Source organism: Panthera leo, chromosome C1 (genome assembly GCF_018350215.1).
Source record: "Panthera leo isolate Ple1 chromosome C1, P.leo_Ple1_pat1.1, whole genome shotgun sequence".
In the NCBI taxonomy this organism is placed as follows: Eukaryota; Metazoa; Chordata; class Mammalia; order Carnivora; family Felidae; genus Panthera; species Panthera leo.
The window spans coordinates 92,623,113-92,630,732 of NC_056686.1; the positions used below are offsets into that span (position 1 = coordinate 92,623,113).

A 7,620-nucleotide genomic window follows, 5' to 3' on the forward strand; every position below is an offset into this window, starting at 1 on the left:
CTCCCTTGCTTGCATCTTGTTTCCCAAAATGGTCCAGCCTTGCCAGAGCCATGGCTTCGTCTGCTCATAATTCTTATAGCACTGGAATGAAAAGTTTTCTTTCTTCTTAAGTATAGAAACAACTTCCTCTGTCCTCTTATTGAAGGGCAGAAGCAGCTGGGAGTTTTTCTGATGATATGCCCTCAGCTCCTGATCTCTTTAGGAGAGAGGCTGGGTGAGGAGGGTGTGGGCATTCCCTCCTGGACCTGTGTGGTGGCCTGGATTCACCGCTCCTGGATAACCAACTCAAACTGAGTTTCATGGATAGGCTGAGGGCAAGGTGAGTAAGGCCTGGGGAAGAAAAGGCTCAATAAGCACAAAGAGAGGCAACCAGGAAAGTTTTGTTTTGTTTTGTTTTGTTTTGTTTTGTTTTGTTTTGTTTTGTTTTGTTTTTTAAACTAGGTACTTCAACTCCCTTTCCTAAGTAAGTCATAAATATTCTCATAGGAACCAAAGGAAAAAGTGCACCAAGAAAATGCCCAAGCCCTGGTGGATCTATTCTCCCCCCAACACTTTTTTTTTTTTTTAACATCCCACCATCTCCCTGTGACACTAAAGAGAAAAGGTAAGCCCCAAACACAGATGTTTTAGCTTTATTCTCTGCTTGCTTTTACCCACAGAGATGACAAACCCTACCAGTAAGGAAAATTTCCTGTCCTTGAGGGCCCCATTCCTAGAGGCTTGAGCCATAGCATGGAACTGGAGTATCTTATGTTGAAAGAACACAAGGAGGTCAAGGTTTTGATGGGGCCATACCAGGGGATGCAGCCCACAATGGGATGAACCTGAGGTGGCCAGGATGTCTGCCTCTAAGCTTAACTCACTCATCTGCTCAGCTACCAAATAAACATTTTCTAGGTGGGCCAAAAGAGGAATTGACTCCCAACCCCTACTACAACCACAGAACCAGATCAGTCTTCAAGGAGGAAAGACTAGGGGGAGTTGAACAAGATGTGTAGCAAACTGGAACACCTCACACTTTCAAGTCTCTATCCTTCTCTTTCTCCTGTTCTCATTTCCTATGTGTGCTAAAAAACTAAAAAGACTTCCCAATTTCTGGCAGCATCCCTTTTGAAAGGTGAGTAAAGTGAGTGTCCTCTGTGCCCCTTTTCTCTACTTTTGCACCAAGTATAATCGATGGACTTCCAGTGACTACAATGGCAAAAACAGTGCAAAGCTTAAATTCTGGTTTCCTTTCTAATACTGGCAATTCTCCCTCCCTATCAAGCTAGCACGACCATCCCTCGGTCAAGGGCCCAGTTACTCATGCTTGTACGTATCTCCTTTTTTGGGTGGCCGCTTGGTGCCCAGAGGGTAGGCAGAGAAGGGGGTTGGCATTTCTAAGTGGTTTGTCTGCCATAAAAATGGTATGCTGATCTGGTTAACCACTGCTGCCCTGGCAGTGGTTTTATAAAAGGGTCAGTGAGAACCAGGCCCTGCTGTCACTTCTGGTCATCAGTAGCACTGCTGAAGGCAGGTAGTCCATTTGGTTCAATAAACCTAGAAACTTTTTTGGGGGGTGTCCTCCTCTTATGGGAGTCGGGCTCTCAGACCCTGCAGCAATGTTGGAATTTCTTCCAACAGATGCAAACACCTAGCTCCTGAACTCCAGCCTCAAGTTTTCTGTAGCCTCAGTTAACACCCTGGGTACCTGCTTCCCCACTGAATAATTTTCTTTTGTGACAAGAGCCATACAAGGTCCTTAGGCACCTTCGAAGCAGTAGGAAAAAGTATATACCCTGTTGACTTCTTTATTCTGACATCTTGAAACTGAGTGCCCACAGAGCAACCTCAAATTCCACTGATTCAATGTTGTTATAATGCTTTAAGCATCTCCTTTTTACTATTGCTTAGTGTACCGACTTCCCTGTGTCCTGCCAGGGAGCTCCTCAGTTATGATATCGGGGTCACCTGTGACTTAGACATATTAGATGTTTTTTAATAGCCCTATTAAGATATCATTCACAAACCATATAATTGGGTCATTGAAAATATAAAACTCAATGGATTTCAGTATATTCACAGAATTGTGCAGCCATCACCATAATGAATTTTAGAAGAGACACATGTTAGATTTTATATGGGAAGAGCATTTAGCTCTTAAACAAAGGCAATAGTGGTTTGCTACTGGGGGAGGAAGTGTGGGCTCTGGAGACAAAATACTTAAATCCCATTTGGTTACCTAGAGTTCTAGAAGACACAAGTAATTCTCATCACGTAGGCATCACCTGATTCGGCTGGGAAAACAAACATTGTGGTGTGTTCAAGGACTGGGAGATTTCTTATGCCAATACAACTTTTTTTTTTTTTGTCTGACTCTACATTAAAGATAAGACTGACTATATTTATACAACAGAGACTTTGTAACGGATTTTTCAGCCTTGTGAAACCAAATTTTTGTCTCATCAGGACTGCTTGGATTTCCTTTTTATTCTGTATTCCAAGAGTTTATAGTTTGTTAGGGGATGGCTATTGCATGTCATATTTTTTCCTTTCCTTTTTCTTTTTTTTTTTTTTTTGGTGAAATAAAAACATGTTTCAAGTTGTTTTTCTCGAACACGGGTTGGGTGGCCAGATGGGTGAGTGAGAAATGGAAGTGTTCTTGAAGCTTAAACTGAAGATGAGGAGAGGCGCCTGGATGGCTCAGTTGGTTAAGCATCTGACTTTGGCTCAGGTCATGATCTCACCATTCATGGGTTCGAGCCCCACGTCAGGCTGTGTGCCGACAGCTCAGAGCCTGGAGCCTGCTTCGGATTCCATGTCTACTCCTCTCTCTCTGACCCTCCCCTGCTCACACTCTCTCTCTCTTAAAAAATAAATTAAATAGGGGCGCCTGGGTGGCTTAGTCGGTTAAGCGTCTGACTTCAGCTCAGGTCATGATCTCGCGGTCTGTGAGTTCGAGCCCCGCGTCGGGCTCTGTGCTGACAGCTCAGAGCCTGGAGCCTGCTTCCGATTCTGTGTCTCCCTCTCTCTCTGCCCCTCCCCCTTTCATGCTCTGTCTCTCTCTGTCTCAAAAATAAATAAACATTAAAAAAAATAAATAAAAATAAATTAAATAAATAAACAAACAAACAAACTGAAGATGAGGATGATTCTGGAACCCTGCAGTGACAGAAATGAGCATGCTTCAGAACAATAGGGACCTATCCTAGAAAGGCTCTCACCACCTGTTCAGGAATCAGCAACAACCAAAGCCTGTTTCCGCGGTAATAAAAGGCATCTAATGATGCCTTCACTCCCCAAATTGGGTGAGGATCAAAGGGAGAACACGTAAAACACTTAGCATGTCCCCTCCCTTCCTTTCCAGTTCAGTTTTCTCTGACACTGAGGCCAGTCACAGAACAACATATGTATGAAGACAAAATTCGTTGCTTTGGGTGTGGCATGGATTCTTACAGAGCAGATATGGACAAAATCCTAGAAGACATCAGGACCTACCATTTCCAGTAGTAGCTGGATTTTCCTGCTTTAGTGCTTTCCTTCACTCTAGTTGAGGGCACTTAACCCCCCAGAAAGATTTCCCTCAGCTGGTTGTTTCCATCAGACTGAGTTGTACCTGGTTGTACTGATGGTTAAATATTTAAATATCACCCCTGCTTATAAGCATAAAGTCTAAACTAGAGGCAGGTACTATCCCCATTATAATAGATGAAGAAACTGTGTCTCCAACAGAATTACTAATGTGGCGTGTAAATCCCTAACAGCCTACCTGCCCCTTTCTGCCAACATTGCTTCTACTCTAACCACACAACTTTTAACTGCCTCTTACTTATAAGCTCTTTCATGCCTCCCTGTCTTGGCCTATGCCTCTGCCTTCACCCCTTCCTTTTAACCTGCTAGACCCCCACGCAGCCTTCAAAATCGCCCCACTGTGAAACTTTCCCTAGCTCACCCACTGAGGACTTCATGGTGAAGAAACAATGACATGGGAATACCACAGTTAACTTACATGAATTCAACCATATATTGTGTAGTATTCCAATGCATCAAACAACAGACATGACCAAGCTTGAAAGTGTGTGGGGGGAAATATGTGAATGATTTTAAGGGTTTCCCAATCACTGACAAAGAAGTGAAACAGGTGACTAGGCAAGAAGATGCTAACGACTTGGTCTAAACCTTAAAGAAGACAATTGAGAACCACAGAGCAACAATGCCTTATTGAAGAGACAGAAAAACTGACGTAGGGTTGCATATACAAGTGTTTATGGATAATTTAAGAGCTATTCAAGGAGAATTTAGGAAATAAACAAACTCCATTTTAGTGCTGAGGTTAACAATTCCACATAAAATGTAATACCCCAAACCACATTGTGGTAGGAGAATGGACACCTCATTCCAATTCTGAGGGAGAGGTGGGATCAAAGTCATCCCCCCCACCCCCCATCCTGGCAGCTTTTCCTGACCCATGTTATTTTTAGATGGTTCCTCCTTCATTGTCCAAGGATGGCAACATGAACTTCCTTTGTTACTGTGTTTTTCTGATAGAAGGGAGTGGGCAGCCTCAAGCTGGAGGTAGGGTTGTCAGTTTCTCCTGAAACAGTATGATAAATGTCACTGGACTGTGGGAACCTAGAAAGGTGGGTGCTGCACCAGTCTGGGGGGGCAGGGGTGAATAGTGTATCAGAGACAACTTCCTGGAGGAATAAGGAATTAGCCAGTTTGGAGGAACATGGAAGGGAAGGGGAGTTCTAGCTAGAAGCATGTTGCACAAAGGCTCAGAGATGAGAACCGGGAGCTACAAGTAGGTCAGCATGGGGAATGTGAGGGGGAAATGCCAAGAGACAAGGGGAACATTTTAGAGACGTCGGTAGAGGGCAGATCATGAAGGGCTTTGACACCTATGCTTGGACATTCTCATGAGGGCAACAGATAGTCGCTGAAGGTTTCTAGACAGGGAGCGAGAGGGTAGGGCTTGCATGTCCAACACTGAGAAATCCTCCGCCAGATCTGAGACGAAAAGAGGAGCTAAAACAAGTCCCAGGAGAGCCCTCCTACGTTAGCCAGCACCGAACTGCTAAAAACAGGGTGGCACCCATGGCTGGGTGCCCACCCTCTTTTCTTGCTCCCTCCCTGCAGGTACTCATGCCCTCTAGGCTCCCCACTAGCTGCCCAGGACCCCCAAGGCCATATGTCAGCTAGGACTCTACTTCCTGAACCTACCACAAGTTTCTAACCGTTCAGCCTACTCCCTGTAACTCACTCACCCAGCAAGGATATAATAAGCACTTACCACGTGTAAGGCATTGCGCTGGGTTCCGTGGAGATAAAGATGCACTAAAGGGTCTCTACCCTATAAGAAAAACAAAACAAAACAAAACAAAAAAAAAAACCCAGCACATTTTCTAGTCAAGTACCTCAAGGCTCTGTTTTCTGCTAAAGAATGCTAACACACTCTATCTTAGAGTCTTACCAATATTCAGGTTTTGTCTCTACTGCTTCATTTCCTCGGGCCTCAGTGTTCTTACACAGAAGATAAAGGGGTTGGCCTAGCTATTTTCCAGCTGAGGGGTCCCTGAACCCCTGAGTCCTCAGATGCAGCACCCAATAGCTATTTTCAGTGTTAAAGCTTAACAGAAACCACACATCCATAAGTAGTATGGCTTCACATCATCACTCCATAACTAAAGTATTATGTTGATTTGTTTTTGCGTTAGCTTCTGGCAGTATAGTAACACTGGTTATTTCCTGCTGATCAGAAATTCTAATAGCAGCTGCATATATCTGATTAGTAAGAAGGGAGAGTGAATTTTTAAAAATCATGTTTTTTAGACAAACATTTCAAAACAGGGGGGACAAGGTGATGAAAAGGTTAGGAATTATTAGGCTAGCAGTTAGCTAAGATTCACCTCCAGCTTTAAAAATGTTATGATTCTAAGCTGATGAAGTATGCTATTATGTTAATGTGTTATATTTATCAGGTAACAGCATTTTAAAGGAAGATGGCTGTGATATGACAATAAGACTAATGGTGAAAATTCCTAAGGAAATTTGAAGAGGACAGAATTTTTTTTTTTAATTAAGCTTATTTATTTCAAGAGAGAGAGAGAGAGCAAGTGAGGGGCAGAGAGAGAGGGAGAGAAAGAACGCCAAGCAGGCTCCACATTATCAACACAGAGCCCGAAGTGGGGCTCAAACTCATGAACCATGAGATCATGACCTGAGCCGAAACCAAGAGTCAGAGGTTTAACTGGCTAAGCTACCCAGGCACCCCTGAAGAAGAGAGAATTTTAAGGTCATCCTTCCAATTATACTGATTGGATTGGCCCAATGGACCTCCTCCCCGAGGCCTGAGCCCCAGGGCAGGCTTAGGAACGCCCATCACCATCCAGAAACTTAGTAAACAAAACAACACACTTTGGCAGTGACTTCACAGACATAGAAGCATTCAGCCCCTATCAGACCTTGCCCTCAGAAGGTTTCAGGGAATCTAACACTTGGATGACTGTTTTCTTACATGTTTTCTTCAGAGACTGCAGGTTCCTACATGTCCTTTACCCTGGTTTTGAATTTAGCATCCTAGGCAAACTGAACCTAGAGAGGCAAACCCAGACAACCCTCTTATTCAAGCCTCCCTCCAGATCTCTACTTGTCAGCTTCACCACTGTCTTTAGCCCTACACTGTATCTAAGTTGGCTTGGCAGACACTTACTGGGAAGCAGGGAGAGCAATGCCATATCCTCATCACAGAAGCCCATGCACATGCCATAAGACCAAGGAGGTCTTAGCATAGTCAGCTGGTGGGGCATTGGGGCGGTGGGGCTCTAAAATCTCTGTAGAGGATGGGGTGAACAGACCGTCTATTCCCAAATCCTCCAAATAATCTCTTGTTACCAGGAGGGCTTTTTGATAACTTTGGCTCCAATCAGCAACCACAATATTTCACTGGAAAGGCCTTTACATTATTAAAATGAAAATATGGTGAAATCTTTGTTCAAGGACCCAATATGTGACTTCAACACCTTGTACTGCCTTCATATCTGCTAAATACTTTCCTCTTTGTTAGAGTCTCTTCATGTCTCTCAACTATTTCAACTGCACTTTTCCAATCCTGTGATCCTAAAGGTTGGTAACAGGACAATATGGTTTACTCAATAATCCGGTTAGGAAAGGTATCTTAGCAGGAAAACAGGAATCTCCTGCTACCAACCTTCAGGACTTTAACATGAGACTAAAACAGAGACTAAAATATGTAACCATAGTCTTGTCACAAGATGGAGAAGAGAACAGAAATTCAGGGAGATGGTCCAGTCTTAGGAACCATCCTTGCAAGACAAAAACTGGCATCTATTGGAAGCTCCAGCTTCCAGACGCCAGAGACCATATTGGCAGGCCTCTGCCTACACTGAGATATGCCCTTTAACATGAGGAAACTGAGGCACTCGCTTTCATGGGACAACCAGAGACCCTACAATCAGCGCTGGGACAGACAGAGACAAAGCCCATGAACCAGACCGGACCTGCGCACGACCTAAAAAACCCACGCCCAAACACTCCACCTTCCTATCCGCGGCCCAGTCTCCGACACAGCTCCTTCCGGCCGAGAGGGGGCGCCTGCGCCCTCCGGCCGCGCCTGCGCGG

The 7,620-nt window shown here is 44.3% G+C and overlaps 1 long non-coding RNA gene across 1 annotated transcript; it reads right to left on the minus strand.

The window, feature by feature from the left end:
• Positions 1-4,461: 4,461 nt before the first annotated feature.
• On the minus strand, positions 4,462-7,583 carry LOC122228276. Its single transcript, XR_006206502.1, has 3 exons — positions 7,539-7,583; positions 5,273-5,332; positions 4,462-4,573 (listed from the first exon to the last, which is right to left on the minus strand). It is a non-coding gene; the product is annotated as an uncharacterized LOC122228276 (long non-coding RNA).
• Between the last annotated feature and the right edge of the window lie 37 nt (positions 7,584-7,620).